Below are 17,341 nucleotides of genomic sequence, written 5' to 3'. Positions count from 1 at the left end.
AAATCAACTTTCTCATTAAATTTCTCCAATTCATACATCTTCATATTTGCGATCAAATGAATCTTTCAACTTGAGTATTTTGGTTGTTGAAGTTGTAAAATATGGTCAAGTAAGTGAAAAGGATGGATGCCATCTGGTGAGAAGTGGTATTATTGAGGCCAATGATAGTAGCTATCCTCACATGATGCATGATCTGGTTCAATCTTCAGGATGCGATTTTGCAATCCTTGAAAGTTCCAGGACTTGTAAGGAGGTCGAGGAACTTCAACTTCCGCTGATGGTTATGTCAGGATCTTGCGACTTTGGTAAGCCCCCTGAACTAAGTCAGGGCTTGTTTCATTCACATGATCCTTCTCTTTGCATGGTTTCACTTAATGCAAATTTATTTTTGAAAGATGTTTGGTATTTTGGATGTAATTTTTCAAATTTTCAAGATTTCACTTCTGATCGGATTCAAGAATCTTCTTCAATTGATTCATCTTCATGAAAATATCTTGCATCAAACTTGGGTTTGGAATGTTCATCTCTCTTAAATTCATGGAACTGTGAAGTTGATCACCTCAAAGATCATCTTTGGCCGAAGGAATCATATCTATCAAATTTATTTCATGATAAGTGGCTCCTATTTTTCCTTGTGAATATCATATTATGAATCTTTTTCTTCATAGCACTTGAAATCCTCTTGAGTGTGAATGAATGCATGAGTTATTGTGCGAATCAAATTATTCTTCATTCATTATGTCTTAACTAGCCTCATGTGTTTGTTGTGCTAGCATCCCTTTTAAATTCTTTTGATGATTATGATGCTTGTATAGTTTGTCACCAGTTACAGGAAAATGGGTTGTCACATTCAGCTTACGAGGAATTGGTTCAATTGCTCAGAGCATTCATAGAGCTGTTCAAATTGATCTATCTTCATTAAATACTAACTGGGAATCTAATGCTTTAATCAGTCCATCTGATCATAATACTAACTGTCATTTGTTTTATCATTTTCCCACCAGTATATTTGATTACAATTGTTTCACATTGATTAATCTTTAGGGTTTATCTCACCATTCGAATACTTGTCAAGCAATTGAGGAACTTTAGCCTTCGCTGATGGTTATGTCAGGTCCTCACTATCTTGACAAGCCTTCTGAATATGATCAGATCTATTTTCCCTCACAAGATTCTCATCCTGATCCCGCGCTTTTAATTAAAGATTCATTATTTCAAAGTTTTCAAGATTTTCAAGAGGATTGTTTCGAATTTCATGATCCAATAGTTGGATGGTTGGAGAAATCTTACTTGGAAAGCTCCATTGCAAAGAACAAGTTTTGGCCTTTCTCATGCTTTCTAAGAAAGATGACATAGAAGAAGGTGCATTTGCAAGAAGTATTCAAGGTTTGTATGATTATGGTTTCCGTAAAAAAGGTAAGAATGTGAACTGGATAAAAGTAGTGGTTGTGACACATATTTTTTCCCACAGGAAAGACCTTCCTTTTGTTGTGCAAGTTCTTCAAGCTCTCATATTTTCTCTTGCACATTACTTTATATCTATTTTAATTGATCATATCTTTCTCATTGCAGGTTGGGAACAACTACGATGGCTTCATTGGAAATTTCATTATACATGACCCCAACCTTCTAGCTATTATGTTAGGAGTAGGATTAGCTGCATTCTAGTTTCCCCCTCTCTTGCACTCATTCTGCACTTGTTCTCTTTAGTCTTTCTTGTCTTTTCTTACTTTTGTCTCGCATCATGCTTTGGTTTAGCCTCTTTTTTCTTATGCTTTGGTTTTTCTTTCTTGTGTTGTCGTGTCTTTTCCTTTCATTCTATCAATAAGACTTTGCATGAAGGGTGTCCTATTTGGGCTTGAAAGACAATATGGAAAAATAGAGAAGGACTTTGTGACTTTGCAACATTTGGCTAACTCTCTATCCTTCTTCCTTGTATTGGTTGCACCTTTTGGTCAATGTTGTTTTGATGGAAAATATGATCTGTATGCAAGGAGAGTTTTATGTCAAACCATGATACCTGTGTCTATTCTAGGAAACCTTATGTCTCTTTATGTTTCAGTGTTTTCATGCTTATCTAATTAGTAGAGGAGGAAAAGGGGAAAATATGAAAGAGAAAACCTAAGTCATATGTCTTTATATGCTTCTCTGAAGGAAAAACCTATCATGCTCTCAATAAGTTGGGATCCCTCTTCCTCCCATAAAATGAATAAGTGCCTATGCATAATCCTCTTTAACTATATAAATAAGCACGAAAGAAGAGAAAGGCTTCCTACGTAGAGAGGTGAAGTAAGCAACTTCGCCGACGTATTGTTCAGGCTTGCTGGCAGTGGATAAATGTTTGTGTTCCTGTAGTGACTCCATTGGGGTACTATCCAGGCCTGCTGGTAGCGGAGAAACACCAGAGATGAAAAACTATACTATGAAAATCTAAAACTTGTGGGCTATACTACCCATTCCATTTCAAAACATAATGATATCGCAGATCTTATTTTTGTGTTTAATCTAGAAGGCACCAAGGGGACCATGTTTATTGATTGGGTGAGTGGGGATGCGAAATTGATCTGCATGATGAATCAATACTCCCTGAAGAACTAAGACCCTGCACGAAATAATTGACTAAGGCAAAGAAGTTGTAGTTCCGCTAGTGTGTCGCCAAGTGTTGTCGCTGCAAAAAACACCCTCCAAAATTTTACCTACACTTGAATTTTGGAGCCTACTATGGATCTTGTGATTGATCGTTCTGTGGTCACTTCTTGATCGGTTGAAGTCACTTTCTCACACATGCTCAGTTTGCAACAAGTTCATTAGCGCATTATTTTGCACAAGCTTGAACAAGCATAACACAATCCATCAAGATAGCTTATGTGTGATGTTAAACCCATGTCGATAGTTAATGCACACTGTTATTAATAGTCCCTCACTTTTGGTTGTGTTTATACTTCTATTGTGGCGAGTTTTCCAAATTGTCACTTTTGTGCACGTCCACTTTCATGAGTGTCATTTTCATTCTTACAACTATCTCTTTTTCTTGATTTCACTTTAATTAGCACCATTTTCATGTTATATTTACAATGGCATGTGTCGATTTCACTGTCGTTTGCGTATTGCAAGTGTCATTCATCCTTTTCTCTTCATATAGTAAATGACATCTTTAGGCATGTGGAGTGTCACACAACACCCAAAATCTAGTTTTGGTTTGTTTCATGGGGAAATATTTGTGATAATGAGTTGTTCTTATCATGTAGACATGTTTTGCAATCATTTCCAAAGTTTCACGCACTGTCACACAAGTGTCACCATTGTCATTGCAAAGTGTATCTTTAGTGTCACACTTGGAATGGGTTCTCACAATGTTGGTGGATTGAGGAAAATATGTTGTTCATGTGTTCTTAGTGTTCTGTGTTATGTCGTCAAGTGAACTAATTGTGAGATCATGTTCAAGTCTTTCTTTTATTCAACTTCCTCTCACTGATCCAACACTTAGTCAAAATTGGAAAAACTCTCAACCGAGACACTCAGCCTCATCCAACCCTCTTGAAATGTGCATTGTATAGTCTCATTCCTCAAGAAAAAACCTTATCTCTTGGCACTACACAATGCACAATTTGTCCCTCCCATAATTGCACAATTTGCAACCTCAGTACTCAAGCCCAGCCCCTGAGTCCCAGAACTGTGAAATATTTCTCTCCATACAAGCTATCACTGTACATTGCACAATCTCAGTCCTCAAGCTCAGTAATGAGATCCTAAACTACGCAACTGCGCAATCACCTAGCCTCCTATCCTTCCAGTACTATGCATTTTGAAATTTCAGTGCTCAAGCCCATGCCTTGCCCTCCAAAACTGCACAACCATTCCCCCCATCTAGGCCTAAATTGTGTATTGCACAATATTAGACCTCAAGCCCAACCTTGGCCTCCTCTTCCTTCCAGAACTACACAGTTGGTTGAAACAGTGCAAAACCCCTTAGTCTCACTCACAGACTCCTAAAACTGCGCAATATGCTTGCCCAATCTAGCTTGAAATGCGCTTTGCACAGTCTCAAGGCCCAATTTTCACCCCTAACTACCTGAGATGTGAAACTGTGCAGTCACTTAGCCTCTCCCTCAGCCTGTCACCTGGGTCGAGCTTAGTCAGTGGATCATCATGCAATATCTTAGACTAGGGGTTTATCAAATTGATGTTGTCTTGTCATGAGTGGATTGCAGATGTAGGTACTCTATCATGCTATGCCAAGATGATGAAGAAGGAGATGGAGGAGGACATGCTAGAAGAAACCTATGGAGCTGAAGAGATAAGATAATCATCTGGAGAGAAGATAAGGGAACACTAGATTACAACTGAAGATTAAATATCAGGACCACATTAAGACTCCATCTAATTCACAACCCTTTGGAGGGTGGATATGAAGAACAAATCATATCTCTCATGAAGATGAAGCATTGGAAATATCTTATTGAAGATAAGGGAGAAGCAAGAATGACTTGACATTGCCATGTCATCAAGAAGTCCTTATCAATAGTGTCATGCCATGTCATGTCATGAGTCATCATATGCCACATCATTCTTGTGGATTATGTAATTTCTTGTTCAAAAATATATTGTAAAGTGGAAGTCCAAAGGACATGTACAAAATATTAAGAGTCATGTAAAGTTGAAAAGTCAAACAATCGTGAGGGTAGTCAAAGAGTCACAAGGGAGGTGAAGCATCACTCCATTGGTTATATATACACCCTTACTGTATGAATAAAGGAATTTTCACCTTGGCTCCTCTCACAAAGCATTAGAGAGATAAGCTAGTTATTTTGGGGAGTAAGGAGTGGCTCCAACGCTCCACTATTGGAGCTATTGGTGTTCATTGTATACATGTGTCTTGGAACTTTTACTCAATATAAGAAGCCTCATGGCCAACATGTTATTCATGCATGGATTATGAATATTTTGTAAGACTATTCTTTGGATGTTTGTAATTCATGTTTGCTTTCATCTGTGCTAAAGTAGTTGAACTATTTTGGTTATTTTAGTAATTATCATATTGATAATGTGATTTAATGGTTACTATTTTTGCCACATCCCGTGGACTATTCCGCTGGATATTAGAAAAATCTCTCTTGTTGATTGGTTGTATTGATCGTCGTATCTTTGTGGACTATTCCACTAGATGTTAGACAAATCCTTATTGGTTACGTGTGTCTCTACTAGGGTGGTACTATTACCTATCTCTTTGAGGCTCACTTTATTTTCTCCCTCCGTAGTAGAAGAACCTTGACACACTTACAATCAAACACTCACCAGACACACTTACTTGTTTTTCGAAGGCATGCACACGTTCCTCTCTCTTGCTGATAGTTAGAGCCAAGGAAAATATGTAAGAATACATGAAAACTAGGCCGATACACTCTATGGGGCTCCTATTCCAAAAGGTGTGAGGTTTAATTGGGACTTCACATTGAGCAGACCCCCTTGGTTGATAGATTTCTAGCACCATCAACAAGGGAGTATATGGCACTTTTTGTTTTTGTATGCAATTAGTTTTTGATGGTATTGTTGATGATCTCGTTGATTATGTTTTTTTTTTCTTTTATGATAGATTTATTCTACTGATGTTGTCTTTGCTAAGTTGTGATCAGGAGTAGAGATGGAACATTTTCAAGGGGAGAACTTTATATGCTTCCAATATTTTGATGGAATTATGGCCCCTTGGAGGAGTTGGCTATGCATCTCATGCTTTTTTCCCCAAGAAAAAAATCATAATTTCCATTATCAAAAAAGAAAATTACATGTTGTATCATCTGCATAATGATTATGCTAATATCAGAGATGGACCAAGCCATCTATCCAGTGTCACATCATAATTCAAAAAGGACCAAAAATATTTACATAAAAAGTCATATAATATAAACATGATAATAACATCATAATAGTCATAAAATATGTATCAAAAATAAAAAACCAGCCAAATGATCATGGAAGATCATTCGGTACATTTCCCCTTGCAAGCTCAACGAATGCCCTATGGAAGAATTGATATATTTCCTGTTCTCCATGTTCTTGAATTATCCACTGCCCCTTGGGTTGCTGTGCGGCTTCCTTGGAAAGGCTGTTAGAAATATTTTTCCTTTCCCTGTATATGTACGAGCATACAATAAACTCAAAATGTGATTTTATTGCAAAGACCTCAACCAGTAATCCCTTGAGTGTGCGCACATGGCAATGAGATGCAGAATTGAACCAATTGATGACAATATTTGAGTCCCCAAAGATCTGTATCCTATTGCAGTTTTTCTCAAGTGCAAAAATGAGTAGGTGTCTAAGGCTATTTAGTTCTGAATAATTGTTGGTGCCCCACCCTAATCCCATTTTGAGCTTGTAAAAATGTCTTCCTGATTTGAATAGTACTGCTCCTCTGCCACAACCTGCATCTTGGGCCGATCCATCAAAATAAGCCCATGGGCAAGTTATATCAATAACTTTAGGAGTAATAGTATGGGTGAGTTTCGATACCAGATCCTCAGGTACTAAGTGATAAAATGCAACAATGCTATTGAATATTGATGTCCACTGAATGAGGGAGTCCTGGAATATGATCTGGTTCCTGGCCAACCATATACCCTAATAGACAAGTAGGGGGATATTTTGAATTTTTTGTGATGTTGCTGAGGTCCACCATGTTTTCCAAGCAATTATGAGTTGTTCCCCATTCCATATGATATTGATATCAAGGGAGATATATATCTAATTCCACACCTTATTTGTCGCTGGGCAATGATATATGTCTTCAGCTTGTTCCTTGCAAAGGAAACATCGTGATGGTCCATGTATAGCCTGGCGTTTTAGATTATCATCTGTAGGTGCTTTGTTTGATAATATGCACCACATGAATAAAATATATTTGTGTGGTTCCTTAAGCTTCCAGAGGGGTCGCCACCACCAAACAACCTCCACCGGTTCTTGTTCCAATATAAGGAAAGTATATCCATCCTGGGTTGTATAACAACCGCGAGTGGATGCAGCCCAGATGATTTCATCCTCTCGATCAGTTATTCTGACATGTGACTCATCAAGTGCCCCAATGAACCTGGTCTAGTTGAAACTCCAAATATTCAGTAACATGAGGTCTTGCGCTGATAACAAAGCCCGTGAGAGCCATGAAGTGTTTCTCCCTTCTGCTTTTGGAGAGAGTTGAGTGATACTAGACAATTCAAGATACTATCTAAGCACCAGTGGTAGAATATGTGCATTTCCACAGCCTGACCATGCATCAATTCCAAGGTGAACAATCTAACTTGATCCGGTCCTCTTTTTATGACTGATATGGAGTGAGTAATAACTTTCCATATGATGGAGGAACCAATATTAACCATGTTCGGCCTTCAAACCCATTCCATAACTGTAAGAGGGTATGTATTTGTGATAAGCCACCTATTTCCATAAACTATATGATGTTGTTATTTGCTAACCCATTTTTGCTGCAAGAGCCGATGCAAATATATTCAAATCCTTTATGCCCCATCCTCCCCATTTTTTGGGCTTTCAAATTCTCTCCCATTTCACCCAGGAAAAGGTCCTTCCAACATGTTTCCCTCTCCATAAGAATTTGCGACATATTTGTTGAATTCCGTTGGTGTCACCTTTTGGTATCTATGCCAGAGCCATCCAATATATTGGTATAGCCTCTATTACTGATTTAATTAGGATTAATCTGCATGCTCTAGATAGCCATCTCTACTGCCATATGTTGATGCACCCTTCAATTTTTGCAATGAGCCAAGTCGAGTCTACTATGTGGTAATCATTTGGTTTGAGTCTGAATCCAAGATACTTGAGTCTGACCTCCATGTCTAGTCTTGTGAATTGAAATTGTTGTAGTGCATGTCTTTGTTCATTTAGTAAACAACATACATGCATAATGGTTGATTTGTTGTAATTGGGCATCATTCTTGTAGCTTTAAAAAACAGGGACAAAATATGCTTGAAACAAGTGGTGTCCCGAATAGATCCATCTAAAAGTATTAGTACATCATCAACAAATAAAAGATGCGTTATTAAAGGCCCGGATGCTCGAGCATTGGATATGAGCTGACTTAATCCCTCCATGATCAGGAGGAATAAGAGGGGTGATATAGGACACCCTTGTCTAAGGCTACATTCAGCATGGAAAAAATTGGATGCAACCCCATTGATGAGTATGCTATATGATGCAGATGTGAAACAACACATAATCCATTTTATGAAAGAATGTGGAAAGCCAATATGGGTAAGTATAAGTTGTAGGTATGTCCAACATGCTCTGTCAAATGCTTTTGAAAGGTCAATATTGAGAATAATTCTCTTAATGTTCTTGAGCTTTATGGGATTTAGCCCTTCTTGTGCAGTACCGATGGCTTCATGGATCTGTATATGATAGAGGAATGCAAATTTCTCCTTTGATGTATGCTTGGATAAGATGGGCTTGATGCAGATAGCAATGATCTTTGATATGATTTTGTATATGAAATTGCATAAGGAGATAGGTCGATAATAATCAAAATTCTTGGGGTTATCAGCTTTGGGAATATGTATTATAAATGTAGAATTAAACCCCTCATGCATCTTTCCCGATAGTCTGCAATCCTCGATAACCATGAGGAGATCTGCTCCAATATGGTAAAAAAAGGTAAGGTAGAATTCAATTGGCCATCCATCTAGTCTAGGACTTTTATCTTTTTTGAACCACTTCAGAACAACTTCAATCTCCCCCAGTGTGACCGGCTTGTTTAGTGTCTCCACATCCTCTTCCTCCACAAATCGAGGCATTGTCTCGGCAACGTAGAATACTTCTGCAATGGTAGCTTCTCATGGAGCTCTAAACATTTGGGAGAAATGTCTAGTGCCCATATCTGCAAGCTCACTGAATGTGTTGGCCTCCTTGCCATTATGATCTCTTAAACTCCATATCGTATTGATTAATTTCCTCCCCCTGGCACATTGTTGGAAGAATTTTGTGTTTTCATCCCCGACCTTTAGCCAAATAGCTCTGCTCTTTAATCGCCAAGTCTCCTCTTTCTGTCTTAAGAGTTTAATATTATCTGCTTCCATCCTGATAAGTTGTTCCTTCCTTTCATATGATATATAACCTGAATTGCTAGTGCCCTCCATCTCCTTAATTTCTTCTTCAATTTTTAGTATTGTAGCATCGTCTCTTATCTTTTTCCCTTTTGCCCATAATATAGTCTTGTGCTTGATCCGGGATAAATTACTAGATATGACTGCAGCCGGTGAGGAGTTTTTATCTTGGCCACAGTGAATCCATGATTCCTTTACAATATTATGCAATTCTTCTTCCTCCAGCTAGGCCGAGTTAAATTTAAAAGGAGAGTTTGGCTTACAATTGGAATTCATGACTTCAAAAAATATAGGGAAGTGATTAGATATTCCCCCTGATCCCACCCACTATCTAATTCTATCCAAACAATCCACCAATGGTGCTTTAATGATAAATCGATCCAATCTTCGGGCCAATGCATCCTCGCCTATTCTCCTATTTCGCAAGGTAGGCTGGATCTTGGCCATGTCTATATTTAGGAGGTTATGTGTATCCAATAGGTGCTCAAAATATTTAGTGAGGGGATCAGTCTGTGCTCGAGCACCCCATGATTCAACATGTCCCAATGAGAAGTTCAGATCTCCGCCAATGATGATATTGTCTTTATCCATAAAAGATGCAGTCATCAGTTTATCCCAAAATCCCACACGATTATGACAGGGTCCATATATATTTATCAAATGGAGTGGGGCATCTAGTTCAATAGATGTGATGTCTGCACCCAATACACCTTCACTACCCCATATGTTATCAATCTTGATAGTTCTATTATTGAAACCTATGGCGCATCCCCCTGATCGACCTATCACATCAAGTGTATGGAATGTCCAACTAGGAAGAATGGTTGTCAGTAAGGTGTTTATGGAAACACCCTCTCCCAATGTCTCTTGTAGGAACAAAACATTGATCCTTTCATATCCAAATAGTCTCTTGAGTGCCAATTTTTTGTTAGGGATGGCCAAACCCCTGTAGTTGAAAGATAGACACTTCATGGGGTAACCAATTCAGGGTTGCCTTGTGCTCTAAGAACCCGGTCAATGGAAGTTTGTATGCCTGTCACCACCTCAATACCAACCCTCTCGATGGCCTTAGATATATTTGATTACCTGCCCCTGGGAATTTTCTGAGTTTTAGGAGGAGGGTCATCTCCCAGGCCGAAGGTGTGATGTGGCTTGGGGTGGGCAAGGGATCGAAGATTGTATCTATGTTGTGAGCTATTGCCCGATGTTTCCTCCCATTCAGAATGTAATGAGGGAAAACCCTCAATTGTAGTAGGCTCAGTAGCTAGTGTAGCGCGGGGGTGGGGCGATGCAGTAAGACATGTGATGGAACTCAAATTGCATGCAGATAAACCCAAAACTGATGCAACTATTGATAAATTGGCATATTCAGAATTCAAAATATTACAAGATGTGGGAGGAGAGGATATGAGAGTACTTGGAATCAGACCAGTGCCCGATGAGTGTGATCGAGTGACCTGTGCATCAGGTGTCTGAGCATCTGCTTGAAGTGGATTCTTCCTAGTCTCTCTCCGCCTCCTCGAGGGTTCCGTTGTTGTGCTATGTGCAGGGTTCGATCTAGTATCCAATTGTGTTTGTGTGCCTATTGTCGCTTGTCTTCTAGGGGAATCGATGTGCACATTGGTGATCAACAGACAATCCTTACTTCATGGCATCACCTGCACTCGAAAGGTACCCCTTCATAGTCTAGGATCTGCCATCTAATGAGCTCCCTGAATTGTAAGAGGAAACTTTCAACTAGCCCTTCTCTGGTATCCAGATGTACCAGAATTATGGCAATGGAAATGCTACCAGATTCAATGTATGATCTATCGTGGTCTAGATATATCCCCAAATCATCCCCAATGCACCTAAATACATCCTCTGACCAAAATTGCAGAGGTAGACCCAGTAGTTGTACCCATATAGATCCCGCCCCAATTTTTATTTTTCAAGGTCAAATATTGGCGTCCATCGCTTAAGTAGTACCAAAGTCATTTCTATGTGCCAATATTTGGACAACACCCAGTTAGCTTGGTTTGGTCTAGTGAAGATGAGGGCGAACCATCCACACGTCATAGTAAGGACAACCGACAATTGATCTAGGATGTGGCCCCATATCTCCATAGTCCAGCGTTTTATCCTAGTCGAGGAGTAGTTATGGCCACTGACTCAAGCGACTATCACCACGATTATGCCCTCTCCAAAAACAAGTAGTCACGCATGTTCTCGCACCTTAGTGAATTTGGATTTTTTCCCGCCCGTCCTTTGTGGGTGATATTCTAGGTTATGTTCAGTCACCTCATGCTAGTTATCATCAGAATATGAGACTCTGGTTTCTTCTTGTGCTGGTACTTGTTGTGATATGCCTTCGAAGCATCCTGATGTGCGAACCGGGTGCTGTGGGCGAGAGACCTATGGGTCAGCCTTGATGGTGTCCAATATGTTGAGCCCTAGATTTTCTATGTGGTTGCTTCATGTCCAAGTAAACCCCCGCTTCCACGGATGTCTCTCCAGGACCAAATGTATGATACACCTACTGTTCATATTACCAATACTAAAGCTCGTAGAGAGACGATATTTTTAGTACCGGTTGTGGCTGTTCATCCTGTAAGCTGTATAGGAACTCCGAAGTCGCTGTAGGTTCAGTTGAATAAACCCTAGGTCATTGATGGTGGCCACTTCATCCTCCATCTTAGATATAAAGGTCCCGACCTGGATGTTCTGTACATGGGGGTTCTCGGTGTTTGCCTAGCTGGATGCTGAGGTGGATCAACCATCCAAATTTGTGTTGTATCCATTGAGTCTGATGAGTAGTCAACCAAGTCTTCCTCCATGCAAATGACATTTTTTAGTTATTGTTGCTCTAATGAACTGTTCACTGGTAAGTTACTGTCTACCTCCAACAATACCTTGGCCCAGTGAATATTCTAAGCAGTCCTCCAACCGGTCTATTTCCCTTCCACCTCTTTCTATCCAGCCTCAACCGCACCAAGAAATGTTAACCCCATCCACTTCGTTCAGGTGCCCAAAAGTCGCCATTCATTGTAACTTCCGTTGCCATTTTGATAGTTAACTCATTCTTCCCAAACATTCCACTGCGTTTCTAGGGTTTCACCATTTTCGCACTAGTGCCCTCTTGCCTTGGTCAGAGTACATGGTATCTCCAACAAAGATTATATGCTATTCTATCACTATTCATCTCATGCTATGTGCTCATCAGTTGAAAATGTTTATGTTTTTATCATTCATGGATTATATATTACTTATATGAGTTGACATGCGGTTGGCATATTTTATGCATTTGGGTTGATGGTTTTATGCATGTTTTGGTGCCATGGAGATTAGTACGTTGATTATATTTATGATGGATGTTTTTTCATATTGATGCTGCTATGTTTGATGATGCTTATGTTTTGAGTATGGTTGATGATGTGATGTTGTTGCTATCATTACATCATCATATGTTGCTATCAATTTTTGGAAATTTTGTAGAGGATCATACTCCATATGATGGTTGTTGTTGTTGCCATGTGTAACTATAGAGAGCTGATATATTGGGTTGTTTGTATGCTATATTTCTGATTCATGATGATGATATATGTTGCTGGTTCATGATGTCATTGATGCATATTATTGATGGGCCACTATGTATTGTTATCTGTTGTTGATTACTACTGTTGAGATCATGATTTATGGTTGGTGATTTGGAGAGACTGTCACATGTATTCATATGATATGTATTGTTATCATCTTGTTTTCATATAAGGCACATATTTCTGATCATTTATGTCATGTATTTATTCATGTCATGGATAGAGGTGATCCATGGTGTATGGTCATTGTAGTGAGTGTATATTTCAGCCATGCATTCTGATGTTTCATCACTTGGTGTCATTTATCAACAATATATCTCATTGATGGAGCCTTGTATTATGCTCATGAGATTGTGGATTATTATTGTAAATCATTTGGTATTGGTCATAGAGTCATGAGCCATGATTGGCATATGCTTCATATTGAGTTATGGGAGTTGGTTCAACTATGTATTTCATGTATCATTCATGTATACTCTCATACTTTTCATGGAAAGGCTATCTAGAGTCATGTATGAATTGAGAGAGAGTCATGTGAGTCATGGTTCAGCCATATATGGGCTTATTGATTTCATTGTACAACCATGTGTTATCAGCTTTGTAATAAGCCTATGAGGCCATGTACTTCGTTGCATATATTTTTGTCATATTTTTTGGTCCATGTGGAGTAGCCTCTTGCATGTGGCAAGGAGGCATTGGCAGTGATATATATATATATCATACTATTGTGATTTATCGTCATGGATTTGCTGCTACCATGTCTACATCAGAGAGTTGTTCCTTCTATATAGACAATATTGCTGCTGATATGTGAGTTTTTTGCTGCTGGATAATTCATTGTGGAGAGGATGTATTCGTTGTTGTTGTTTTAGTGTTGGTTGGATACATGATCTTGCTGCTATGGAGTTGATCAAAGTTTTTGTTGTTAGTTGGTCACATTCTCTTGTTGCTGCTACGCATTGGTGATTTGATCTGTTGCTATCACTATGACATGGATTATGTTGTTGCTGCTATGTATTGGTGATTTGATCTGTTGTTGTCACTATGTCATGGATTATGTTGTTGTTGCTTCATGGGAGAGAGCACATGTTTCAGTGTTTTCTAATACTGAGTGAGAGAGTTTATTGTTGCTGCTAGTAGGAGATGTATATGGCTGATCTAGTGTGTTGATTACTAGACATAGCTTGTGTCCAGGGGAGTTCAGTGCACATATTTTCCAGGGGGAATGTTGTTGTTATCTTTCAGTCTTGCACTCCATTGTTGATCACCTACATATGATATTGAGTGGATTATAAATTTTTGATGAAGACCCTTGCATGTAGTGGAGTATATAACATTTTTCCTCGACATGTCTAGCCCTTTTCCATTGTTGTCAAAGGGGGAGAATGTGAGGATGTTTGATTATGTTGCTTTCGCACGAGTTGACATCAATGCCAAAGGGGTACATTTTTTGAATTGATGTGTGTTGCAGTGTTGCAGATGTGTTGTTGGTTGGAATTGATGTCAACCTGGTTGCTTGGGTTGTAGGTGTTTTGGATATTCATGTGTATAGGTGGTTGCAGGTGGCTTGTGTATGGTTGAGGTGTAGAGGGTCCCTGACATGTCTACTAGCATGGAATATCTTGGAGATATGATGGATGGTCCTTGGAATGTCTACTATCTTGGACTAGCATGGAGATGATGATGATCTCCTTGATCATGTTATTGCATACAAATGTTAGTGACTGCTACAGGAGTTAGAAGTCAAGGAGCCTTGTTGATTGGTCTCCATTTCCCCAATTAGGTCTCCCATGTTGATGATGTTATAATTTGGTGTTGGGGAGGATCTACATATGTTTGTGGATGCTTCAGATGGTTGTACATGTGTTGCAAGATGTATGTCAGGTTTTAGAGCTGCATATTGATGGTAGAGATGTTGTAGAGAAGTTTGATGGCTCAAATGTTTAGTTTGGTTGTTGGTTGGCATCCTAGTCAACCTAGTTTGACTTGTGATGATGTTGGTGATATTGAAGTGACTTGGTGAAGTATTTCATAGGTGTCAAATACTTCCAGAGGTCCTATAGAGGCTTGTCAATATATGGAAGAAGTTTGAGCAGTGCCTGAGCAGATTTGACCGATTTTTGACCATCCTTAGCCCTAGTCGCATGATTGTTGAGTCATGGGGGCGACTAAAAATCTCCAGTGGCATGGAGCCAAGCCTATGGGAGTCAATGAGGACTTCTAGTTGCATGGAGACAATGTTGTGGGAGTGATTGAGTTTTTTCATGAGTTTTACTCTGCATTCCTCGCATTGCTCAACTAATTTTGGTATTGTTGTGATGTTATTGTTAAAAGAGTGTTGACATATGGTCAGAAAAGTTTGTGGGCCTTCTAGAAGATGATCAAGGTTGAAGATATAAAAGGGCTAGTGGAGTTAGTGGTTGATTTGTTCAAGAATCTTATCTCAACCAAATCTGAAGCATGTGAAAATAATTATTGAGTGTTCTGTAACCTGTAGCATTTACTAAGTGACTCAACATAGAAAATTGATAAATAAAAGAAGGCATTGAGTCTATTTGGTTGGTTTCTTGGAGAGTGTGTGAGCATGCCATTGTGAGAGAATTGTGAGTGAGTAGAGTATGTAGCAGCCACTCAGATAGTTTGTGCAGAGATATATCAAACATTTGTGAGTGGAAATTAGAGATAGAGTTGGGAAGAAGATTTAGAATTTGTGTGTAGTCCATGGCAAAAAATTGGCAGATTGTGGTGTGTTTAAGATAAATATTTTGGTGTGAGAAGAAGTGAAGAAATTTCCCCCTCCAAGTTAGAGTTTGATTCATATTTTGTGTTTGGTCCCTATAATACTAGTGATTCCCCCATTACTATTGTCATTGTATCCCTTATTGTTATTATTGTGCCCCATAGAATCCCACTATTTTTATTTTTGTGCCTTTATATTATTATTGTTAGGTCGGCTTGGTTATATTGTGACCCATTAGACTCCTATATATAGAAAGGAGGTTTTTTTATTTGTATCATCCAAGAATTTTTCATTTGTGTAATGTAAAGGAGGTTTCCCCCTCAAAGAGGCTGAATTCTAAGGCGTTGATCTATCTTTTCTATCTTTTTGTGAGTTTCATAACATTTGGTATCAGAGCTTTGGATTCTAGGGTTTCGTTGCTCCAAATAGGTCATTGTGGAATTTTCGCTATAACGTTTTTTTTGCGATGTTTCAGAAGCGAAAAAACAAACCCATTTGAGACGAAATCGTTCTGAACCTTGGGTCCGAATTTCATATCTTGTCTCGCTATATTTTCAGAGATATGATCTGAGGAAGTTAGGGTTTTTGCAAGCTCCAGAATTTCATCTAAAACAGGTCATCGTGGAATGTTCACTATAACGCTTTCTCTACGAAGTTTCAGAAGCTAAAACAAAAAACCCATTTGAGAAGAAATTGGTCTGAACCTCAGCTTCGAATTTTAGATCTTGTATCGCTATATTTGTGGAGATATAATATGAGGAAGTTAGGGTTTTTGCAAACCCCCGAATTACATTCCAAACAGGTCACCTTGGGAAAATCATCATAAATTTCTCTCTGAGCATCAGATTGAAATTTTGTAAGAAGTTTCAGAAAGAGGACGGATTGTAGTTTTTTGGGTACCATTTTTAGAACCTAAGGTTGAAATAGTGACCTGCGGCATGTCCTACAAGTTCGCTATACTGAACAAGTCTATACTCAGGTCATCATGGGAGAATTAGCATAACTCTTCATTGGAGAATCCAATATTGATCAAAATTACGAAGTTAGAAATATTACTCAGAGGGTTACCGCAGGAAGAAATTTTAGACCTTGGAGATCCAAAATTACAGAAATACATCATATTCAATATCAAGCTCCTACAAAGTGAAAAAAAGGTGTGTAGTTTTTTTTTTAAATTTTTGCATAAGCTTGGTTTGAAAAATTAGTTTGAAGGAATTCAAAGGGCATAGTGAAGCATTATTATTAGTAATTGATGCCCTGAAGAAAGAAAATGGAAACACCTAGTAAGCAACCTGAAAGCTCTAGCATGACTCATGAAGAAGAGGAAGAAATGCAACATGATATATCAAAATTACGAGACCAAGTGCAACAAATGTCACTCGCACAAAAAGTAACAGAATCTAAGATGGATGGTTTAAAGAAAGACGTAGAAGCTAAGATGGATGGTTTAAAGAAAGGCATGGAAGCTAAGATGGATGGTTTAAAGAAAGGTGTAGAAGCTAAGATGAATGACGTGGAAGCTAAGATGGACGACGTGGAAGCTAAGATGGATGGCGTGGAAGCTAAGATGGATGATTTGAAGATAGATTTGAAGACAGATTTGAAGGCAAGCATGGAATATTTGAAAACAGATTTAACAAAGTTTCTACAAGAAATGCTCTAATGGCGAAAGGGTAGTAAAGGAAACTCACAATGAGAACAAAATAAATGTTAATCATGATTTCATAGATTCTAACGTTGGATTGAAGAACAACCATGTTCCAAAGATTGATATGAGGAAGTTTGATGGCAAGGATACCGGAACATGGATACTACAGATGGAGCAATTTTTCGATCTCCATATTGTGCAAAACACACAAAAGGTACACATTGCAACTTTATATTTGGAACCAAATCCGTTTGTATGGTATCGATGGCT

Source organism: Pinus tabuliformis, chromosome 2_1, assembly GCF_031772625.1.
Source record: "Pinus tabuliformis cultivar Carrire ecotype Pingquan chromosome 2_1, CPIR1, whole genome shotgun sequence".
Lineage (NCBI taxonomy): Eukaryota > Viridiplantae > Streptophyta > Pinopsida > Pinales > Pinaceae > Pinus > Pinus tabuliformis.
Note: the sequence above shows the minus strand (reverse complement) of the source record.